Source organism: Suncus etruscus, chromosome 8 (assembly GCF_024139225.1).
Source record: "Suncus etruscus isolate mSunEtr1 chromosome 8, mSunEtr1.pri.cur, whole genome shotgun sequence".
Taxonomy (NCBI): Eukaryota; Metazoa; Chordata; class Mammalia; order Eulipotyphla; family Soricidae; genus Suncus; species Suncus etruscus.
In genome coordinates, this window is record NC_064855.1 from 55,149,754 (window position 1) to 55,159,905 (window position 10,152).

General features: G+C 36.6%; 1 pseudogene; it reads left to right on the forward strand.

The window, feature by feature from the left end:
• The window catches only part of LOC126015938 (40S ribosomal protein SA-like), a 58,523-nt pseudogene extending 48,787 nt beyond the window's left edge, over positions 1 to 9,736 (forward strand).
• Positions 9,737 to 10,152: the final 416 nt, after the last annotated feature.

A 10,152-nucleotide genomic window follows, 5' to 3' on the forward strand; every position in this document is an offset into this window, starting at 1 on the left:
TAGTTCAACCTTTATGGAAAGCGATATGGAGATTCCTCCAAAAACTGGAAATCGAGCTCCCATACGATCCAGCTATACCACTCCTAGGAATATACCCTAGGAACACAAAAATACAATACAAAAACCCCTTCCTTACACCTATATTCATTGCAGCTCTATTTACCATAGCAAGACTCTGGAAACAACCAAGATGCCCTTCAACAGACGAATGGCTAAAGAAACTGTGGTTCATATACACAATGGAATATTATGCAGCTGTCAGGAGAGATGAAGTCATGAAATTTTCCTATACATGGATGTACATGGAATCTATTATGCTGAGTGAAATAAGTCAGAGAGAGAGAGAAAAACGCAGAATGGTCTCACTCATCTATGGGTTTTAAGAAAAATGAAAGACACCCTTGTAATAATAATTTTCAGACACAAAAGAGAAAAGAGCTGGAAGTTCCAGCTCACCTCAGGAAGCTCACCACAAAGAGTGATGAGTTTAGTTAGAGAAATAACTACATTTTGAACTGTCCTAATATTGAGAATGTATGAGGGAAATGTAGAGCCTGTTTAGGGTACAGGCGGGGGTCAGGTGGGGAGGAGGGAGATTTGGGACTTGGGTGATGGGAATGTTCCACTGGTGATGGGTGGTGTTCCTTTTATGACTGAAACCCAAACACAATCATGTATGTAATCAAGGTGTTTAAATAAAAAAAATTATGCATTAAAAAAAAAAAAAAGAAGATCATCCACCATGATCAAGTTGGTTTCATCCCAGGAATGCCAGGATGGTTTAACATCCGTAAATCTATCAACATCATACACAACATCAACAACAAGAAAAATAGAAACCACATGATCAAATCAATAGATGCAGAGAAAGCATTTAATAAGGTCCAACACCCATTCTTGATCAAAACTCTCAGCAAGATGGGAATGGAAGGAACCTTTCTCAATATAGTTAAGGCCATCTACCACAAGCCAGTGGCAAATATTATCCTCAATGGAGAAAAACTAAAAGCCTTCCCTCTAAATTCTGGCACAAGACAAGGCTGTCCTCTCTCACCACTCCTATTCAACATAGCACTGGAAGTACTTGCTGTAGTAATTAGGCAAGAAAAAGATATCAAGAGAATCCAGATAGGAAAGGAAGAAGTCAAGCTCTCACTGTTTGCAGATGACATGATACTCTACTTAGAAAACCCTAAAGACTCTACCAAAAAGCTTCTAGAAACAATAGACTCATATAGCAAGGTGGCAGGCTACAAAATTAACACAGAAAAATCAATGGCCTTTATACACACCAATAGTAATAAGGAAGAAATGGACATTAAGAAAACAACCCGATTCACAATAGTGCCACACAAACTCAAATATCTTGGAATAAACTTGACTAAATATGTGAAGGACCTATACAAAGAAAACTATAAAACTCTGCTCCAAGAAATAAGAGAGGACACTCAGAAATGGAAACACATAACCTGCTCATGGATTGGCAGGATTAACATAATCAAAATGGCAATACTCCCCAAGGCATTACACAGATTAAATGCGATCCCTCTAAAGATACCCATGACATTCTTCAAAGAAGTGGATCAGGCACTTTTGAAATTTGTTTGGAACAATAAACACCCTCGAATAGCTAAAGCAATCATTGGGAAAAAGAATATGGGAGAAATTACTTTCCCCAAATTTAAACTTTACTACAAAACAATAGTTATCAAAACAGCATGGTATTGGAATAAGGACAGGCCCTCAGATCAGTATAATAGGCTTGAATACTCAGAAAACGTTCCCCAGACATACAATCACCTAATTTTTGATAAAGGAGCAGAAAATCCAAAATGGAGCAGGGAAACCCTCTTCAACAAGTGGTGTTGGCACAACTGGCTAGCCACTTGCAAAAAATTGAACTTAGACCCCCAGCTAACATCATGTACAAAGGTAAAATCCAAATGGATTAAAGACCTCGATATCAGACCCAAAACCATAAGATATATTGAACACATAGGGAAAACACTCCAGGACATTGAGACTACAGGCATCTTCAAGGAGGAAACTGCACTCTCCAAGCAAGTGAAATCAGAGATTAACAGATGGGAATATATTAAGCTGAGAAGCTTCTGCACCTCAAAGGAAATAGTGCCCAGGATACAAGAGCCCCCCACTGAGTGGGAGAAACTATTCACCCAATACCCATCAGATAAGGGGCTAATCTCCAAAATATACAAGGCACTGAAATAACTTTACCAGAAAAAAACATCTAATCCCATCAAAAAATGGGGAGAAGAAATGAACAGACACTTTGACAAAGAAGAAATACAAATGGCCAAAGACACATAAAAAAAAATGCTCCATACAAGGCACTGACAGAACTTTACAAGAAAAAAACATCTAACCCCATCAAAAAATGGGGAGAAGAAATGAACAGACACTTTGACAAAGAAGAAATACGCATGGCCAAAGGACACATGAAAAAATGTTCCACATCACTAATCATCAGGGAGATGCAAATCAAAACAACGATGAGATACCACCTCACAACCCAGAGAATGGCACACATCACAAAGAATGAGAATAAACAGTGTTGGCGGGGATGTGGAGAGAAAGGAACTCTTATCCACTGCTGGTGGGAATGCTGTCTAGTTCAACCTTTATGGAAAGCGATATGGAGATTCCTCCAAAAACTGGAAATCGAGCTCCCATACGATCCAGCTATACCACTCCTAGGAATATACCCTAGGAACACAAAAATACAATACAAAAACCCCTTCCTTACACCTATATTCATTGCAGCTCTATTTACCATAGCAAGACTCTGGAAACAACCAAGATGCCCTTCAACAGACGAATGGCTAAAGAAACTGTGGTACATATACACAATGGAATATTATGCAGCTGTCAGGAGAGATGAAGTCATGAAATTTTCCTATACATGGATGTACATGGAATCTACTATGCTGAGTGAAATAAGTCAGAGAGAGAGAGAAAAACGCAGAATGGTCTCACTCATCTATGGGTTTTAAGAAAAATGAAAGACACCCTTGTAATAATAATTTTCAGACACAAAAGAGAAAAGAGCTGGAAGTTCCAGCTCACCTCAGGAAGCTCACCACAAAGAGTGATGAGTTTAGTTAGAGAAATAACTACATTTTGAACTGTCCTAATATTGAGAATGTATGAGGGAAATGTAGAGCCTGTTTAGGGTACAGGCGGGGGTCAGGTGGGGAGGAGGGAGATTTGGGACTTGGGTGATGGGAATGTTGCACTGGTGATGGGTGGTGTTCCTTTTATGACTGAAACCCAAACACAATCATGTATGTAATCAAGGTGTTTAAATAAAAAAAATTATGCATTAAAAAAAATGCTCCACATCACTAATCATCAGGGAGATGCAAATCAAAACAATGATGAGATACCACCACACACCACAGAGAATGGCACACATCACAAAGAATGAGAATAAACAGTGCTAACGGGGATATGGAGAGAAAGAAACTCTTATCCACTGCTGTTGGGAATGCTGTCTAGTTCAACCTTTATGGAAAGCGATATGGAAATTCCTCCAAAAACTGGAAATCGAGCTCCCATATGATCTAGCTATACCACTCCTAGGAATATACCCTAGGAACACAAAAATACAATACAAAAATCCCTTCCTCACACCTATATTTATTGCAGCACTATTTACCATAGCAAGACTCTGGAAACAACCAAGATGCCCTTCAACAGACGAATGGCTAAAGAAACCGTGGTACATATACACAATGGAATATTATGCAGCTGTCAGGAGAGATGAAGTCATGAAATTTTCCTATACATGGATGTACACGGAATCTATTATGCTGAGTGAAATAAGTCAGAGAGAGAGAGAGAGAAAAAACGCAGAATGGTCTCACTCATCTATGGGTTTTAAGAAAAATGAAAGACATTCTTGTAATAATAACTTTCAGACACAAAAGAGAAAAGAGCTGGAAGTTACAGCTCACCTCAGGAAGCTCATTATAAAGAGTGATGAGTTTAGTTAGAGAAATAACTACATTTTGAACTGTCCTAATAATGAGAATGTATGAGGGAAATGGAAAACCTGTCTAGAGTACAGGCGGGGGTCAGGTGGGGAGGAGGGAGATTTGGGACTTTGGTGATGGGATTGTTACACTGATGATGGGTGGTGTTCTTTACATGACTGTAACCCAAACACAATCATATATGTAATCAAGGTGTTTAAATAAAATATAAACATAAATAAATAAATAAAAGAAATGGTTCTTCCGGGGCTTGGAAGATGGCACTAGTGGTAAGGTGTCCGCCTTGCAAACTAGCGTAGGATGGACCGCGGTTCGATCCCCCGGCTTCCCATAAGGTCCCCCCAATCCGCAAAAAAAAAAAAAAAAAGAACTTTTTAAGACCATGACCAATACCTATATGCTAATACAGTTTTCATTCTTATAAATTGGGACTTCTTTTTAATTTTTCCTATCAATATTTTAGGAGATGTTGAATTAGAAAAATATATTTGATTTTGGGTCATAATTTCATGTTCTTTCAAAAAATATATATATGTTCATATCCAACTACCACTAAAAACAACTTTGCTTCCTTTCATACCTTTTCTCTCCCCTGCTCTGGTAATCTCAGCTCAGCATTACTTCACCTGTTTTCCAATTTAATTTGTTCTCTTTTTTACTTGATCGCTATCTATGCTGGAGAGCTCTAAAGAAAATGGATTTGATAGACTAGGGAAGGCCAAACTATAAATCACTGTTCATCCTTGCCGAGCAGTGAAAGTTTTAAACTGCAATGGATTTTTGTTTCTATTAATTCTTTAAAATATCTGGTATCTTCCTTCTTTTCAAATAAGCACCTCACCACCTAATTATCATAGTCTCTCTTTCTTTAAACAGTCTAACTTTATTTCATTGTCCATTTCAATTGGCAGCCACAAATATTACAAAGTATTCCATTAGTTCACCTTGTATAGAAGTTTTCTTCACAACACCATTTTTTCACTACTTTAAGTCCTTTTCCTGTGGGGTGAATTTCCAAATACACATTTTATACTTAGTCAAGGATAAAAATACCTGAGTTCCATAACATATCTTTAACCACTGACAGACATTCTTGGTCTCATTACCTCATCTAAAATACATACCACATAACATTTTCTGTTTTCTATTTTCTTTCTTCTGTTTGTGGTACCATCTTCTTTTGAAATATCTTGTAAGTATTTTGTTCAAATATTACATATTACTGGTTTTTTAACTCATAAGATTGTCTTATAAGTTTTTATTTATTTAGGTCAAAATGGCAAGATAGACCAATTTTGTGATTGTAATCATAAAGATCAATATGTTTTTCTCTCACAATATTCTAGTATCATCTATTTTCTATACTTTCATTTCTCTACTCAAGTTAACTTCTGAATTTTTCTGAAATGCTTATCTTTGAACTAAGTACTTGGAGAACTTACAAGACCTCATTTTTAACAGTGTTACAAATGCATTGTAACTTATCTTTGTAGGCTCCAGAGAACAACAATTTAGCTTCAGATTTCCCCTTTCAGCTGAACTGATGTACTTTATCTACCCTTTCTCTCTATTCAGAAGGCTCTCCTCTTACAGCATCTCTGCTACAAGACTAACTCAAAACTACTATGAATTGTTTTCACTCACCAATTGTCCTTCTAGACAATGTTTCAATACCTTAAAATTTTCTTTTATGCCAATTTTATTTATTAAGTAGAGTCTAGAGCCTTCTATACATAAGTTTACACAAAAGTAATTGCTATGCTGCTGGTGACAGTAAACATTTTGAATCTAGATATCATCATTTAATCTACTCTCCTGAAATAGTTTTTCACCCAGAGATGTAATGTGTATTAAAGCTGTTTCTAGATAATACTCTTATTTCTTATCCATCAGTTTTGGTTCAGACATCAAGCACTTTGGCCTGAGTATCTCCTAAAAGTATCCTAGAGTTCATCAAAATGAAACTTGTGAAAGATAAACAATTTTAACAGAAATTTTTTGGTTGAATTTCTTTGTATCCCTAACAATGTAATCTCAGAAAGTTATATAGCAATCTACTAAATCAGAATCTACTAAATCTAAGCAGTTCAATGACTACAGTTAAATCGATAATCTTTGTTACGTGCATCCTGTTTCCTGGGAGTCTAATAATCTGTTATCTGAATATTCATGCAAGAAAATGCCTCTTTTGTCACCAAGTTATAATTGCCTAATTTTTCTACTGTCCTCTAGATTCATTTTTAAACATCTTTTATCTTTGTTTATTTTTCATGGATATAAATAAAATAATTCTTAAAAGCACAACCATTTCCCTAATGTCCTCTATCCATCTTTCATTTCCTCTGTCAGACAAATTTCTAGATAATAACCCAAAATGGTCTGAAAATTGTTAGTTCATTTTTGAAGGACTCTCTAAAAACTCAGTCATTAATCCTAAAATTGTATTTTTGAGGTATTTCTAAAGGAAGAAAGGCAAATAATTGGTTTGGCTTTACAATAATTCAGGTTTGCATCAAGTAAAGTAACGATAAAAAATAACTTTTATAAAAGAACATACTTTTTCTGACCCATTAGGTCATTTTCAAATGCCACTTATCAAACAAGAGTCAATATACTTAAAGATTTATGCCACAATGGTCATAATGTAAAGAAAAACCTCAACTGGAGGTTCATAAACATAACTGGACAGGACATAAAATAAATTAAATGTTCAAATTCATATTCAAACAGCATGCATAATTAAGTAGTCTATGCATTTGAAATGGAAATATTCAAACGTGTTTCATTTAAAATTATGAGTAAAGAAGTAAAGGTATCATAATTATTTAAATGTACAGCATTCATTAATTGTTTAGCCACATGACTGAGTTTCTATTTTAACTTTGGTTAAAGATTAATTGTAGTTGTTCTCAAACTTTCCTTAAATTTTTTTTTTTTGTAATTTAACAGAAGGTTATGTTTAAAGTTAATTGCAATGTCATATTAGAAAGGAAGGAAACTGATTCCACTAAACAAAAGATTTTCATTTAATTAGGCAAATTGATTTCAAAAGTGAGGCAAATGGAGGAAAGGGTCCTGGTTTTTGCTTAACTTTTGTTTCAATTTGATAATTGTTTGTCCTTTAATCCTAGTAAAATAACTTACAAAGTTTTCTTACTAAATACATTCTTGATTTTTATTTATTGTATTATCAGAAAACAATTAGACATCAATATAAATCCATGTTTCTACTGGAACGCTCTTAATTACAGATGCTTGAGACCACATAAATCAAAACATCTCAAAGTTCGAAGAAACTATATTTCCTGAAAGAACTGTTATAGAATTTGTGATTGCATGAGCCTTGGTTTTAATAAACATGAAAGATATAAAATAAAATAATAAAATTAAATTAAAAAACTGGTGCATGTTGATGCCAGAGCAGTATTAAGAATTTCCCGGGGTTGGCGAGGTGGCGCTAGAGGTAAGGTGTCTGCCTTGCAAACGCTAGCCAAGGAAGAACAGCAGTTTGATCCCCCGGCGTCCCATATCGTCCCCCCCAAGCCAGGGGCAATTTCTGAGCTCTTAGCCAGGAGTAACCCCTGAGCATCAAATGGATGTGGCCCGAAAAAAAAACAAAAAACAAATAACAAAAAAAAAAAAAAAGAATTTCTCAGGAAGAATTTCATTCCTGGTGCTATTGCAGAGAATTCTGTCAGTTCTGTCTGAGATCTAGGGTTCAGGATTGGATGGTCACTGTCTGATCACAGGGAGTCTAAGTTGGATCCACATGACACATACTCAGGGTGGGAGGTGCCCCTGGACTATAAAATGTATGTGTTCTTATCCCTAATAGTTAAGAGCTTGTTTCTATACATAAAAATTTCCCCTTTTTTAGTATGCCTTTGCAAAAAGGAATGGTGCTATATTGTATTACTGGTGCATCTGGGGGTGAGAATGTCCTACAACATCAGATGGCTACACCATCTCTGTGCCCTGGTTTTGACCTGAACTTTTATCCCAGGCAAGAGTTTTTCTTGTAGGTTTTTGTACCAAGCAAAACCAAAACAGGTGAAATTAAAGAAGAGAAAAAAATTATATATATACCTATATAAAATAGAATAAATAAATAAAAATTAATTTTAAAAAGTAATTAAAGAAAAAATGTATGTAAGAGACTATCTTACATTTGAAAATAAATAGACTAAGAGGTAGTATTATAAAGGTATAAACATATAAAGAAAATATAGGCTTCCCCATTAAGTCTTTTGAGATATTCCTGTGGGGGGTGAAATCCAGGACACATTTTCCTCATACATCCTGATTTTCACACTACAAATTCTTGATATCATCTATTCTGATCTTTATCAGAAGGTTACAGAAAGAAAATTTAAAAATAAAATAGTCTTGCATGTACTGACTACTTCTGAAAATATGTTTTAGATAAACAAGAGTACAATATTTTTCTTTCCATCCTTTCTTGAAGAGGAAACGGGCAGAAATTTCCATTATCTTGCTTTCTCAGCACTCTATTTTGTCTGCTAACCATGCTTAGCAAGGAAAGGGGTTTGATAACAAAATCATTTTCAAGCCCTAGTCTTAGGCGTCTGCATCACTGAACAGAAGGCCTAGGTAAGACCTATGCAATTAAGAGGCAGTTACTCCGACAGTTGAAATAACACAGGGAAACCATCTTCTCAGAAATAATTAAATCAATTTTATTACTAAAAATTACAGCCCTATAAACATCAAGAAGACGGGTACTAATGACAGAAAATTATTCTCCCTTTCCTTGCTTCCTAGCGAGGGATCCATAGGGTCTTCTCGGTTACAGTCATAAATTAAAGGGAAATTTCACAATGTTCAGAGTCCTCTATGTCCTACAAATAAAGGAGGAGGATGTCCTCAAATTCCTTGCCCAGAGCACTCACTTTCGTGGCACTAATCTCGACTTCCAGATGGAACAGTACATCTACAAAAGGAAAAGTGATGGCATCTGCATCATAAATTTGAAGAGAATCAGGCAGAAATTTCTACTGCAGCTCCTGTCATTGTTGCCTTTGAAAACCCAACTGATGTCAGTGTTCTCTCATCCAGGAATACTGGCCAGAGAGCTGTGCCGAAATTTGTTGCTGCCACTGGAGCCACTCAGCTTTCTGGCTGCTTCACTCCTGGAACTTTCACTAACCAAATCCAAGCAGCTTGCCCAGAGCCAAGACTTTTGGTGGTTACTGATCATAGGGCCGATCTCTAGCCTCTTAGAGGCTTCTTACGTTAAATTGCCTACAATTACTCTGTGTAACACAGACTCTCATATGCACTATGTGGACATTGCCATTTCTTGCAACAAGAAGGGAGCTCACTCCGTGGATTTCTTGTGACCGATGCTGGCCCAGAAAGTTCTGCGAATGTGAGGCACCATCTCCCTTGAACACCCAGGGGAGGTCATGCCTGATCTCTACTTCTATCGAGATCCTGGGGAGATTGAAAAGGAAGAGCAGGCTGCTGCTGAGAAGGCTGTGATAAGGAGGAATTTCAGGCAAATGGACTGCTCCAGCTCCTGAATTCACTACTATTCAGCCCGAGGTTGCAGACTGGTCTGAAGGGTTCAGGTGCCTTCTGTGCTGATTCAGCAGTTCCTTATCGAAGATTGGAGCTCTCAGCCTGCCACAGGAGACTGGTCTGCACTTCTCACTGCTCAGGCCACTGACTAGGCAGGAACCACCACTGAATGGTTTTAAACTGTTCTTTAGACTGAAATAGGAATGGAAATCAGATTGATGAAAAATAAATGAGTTTCTAAAAATGAAAAATAGAATTATTCATTCTAAGTTCTGATCAACATGTATTGTACATCCTTTATAGAAAGGGTTTGCTTTACAGAAACAGACATTAGCTAGAGAGACAAGAGAATTTAAACTTGTCTGAGTACATGACCTATTGGTCTTGTTTGTCTTTTCTGCCTTTTCAAAAATTGAGTCCTCATTATGTGAGCTTTAAAAGGGCATTTCCCTCATCTGAATGTTTTGCCTTCACACACACACACACACACACACACACACACACACACACACACACACACACACACACACACACACACACACACACACACACCTGGCTGCACTAAGCCCTGGTCTCATAAATGCAATGCATATAA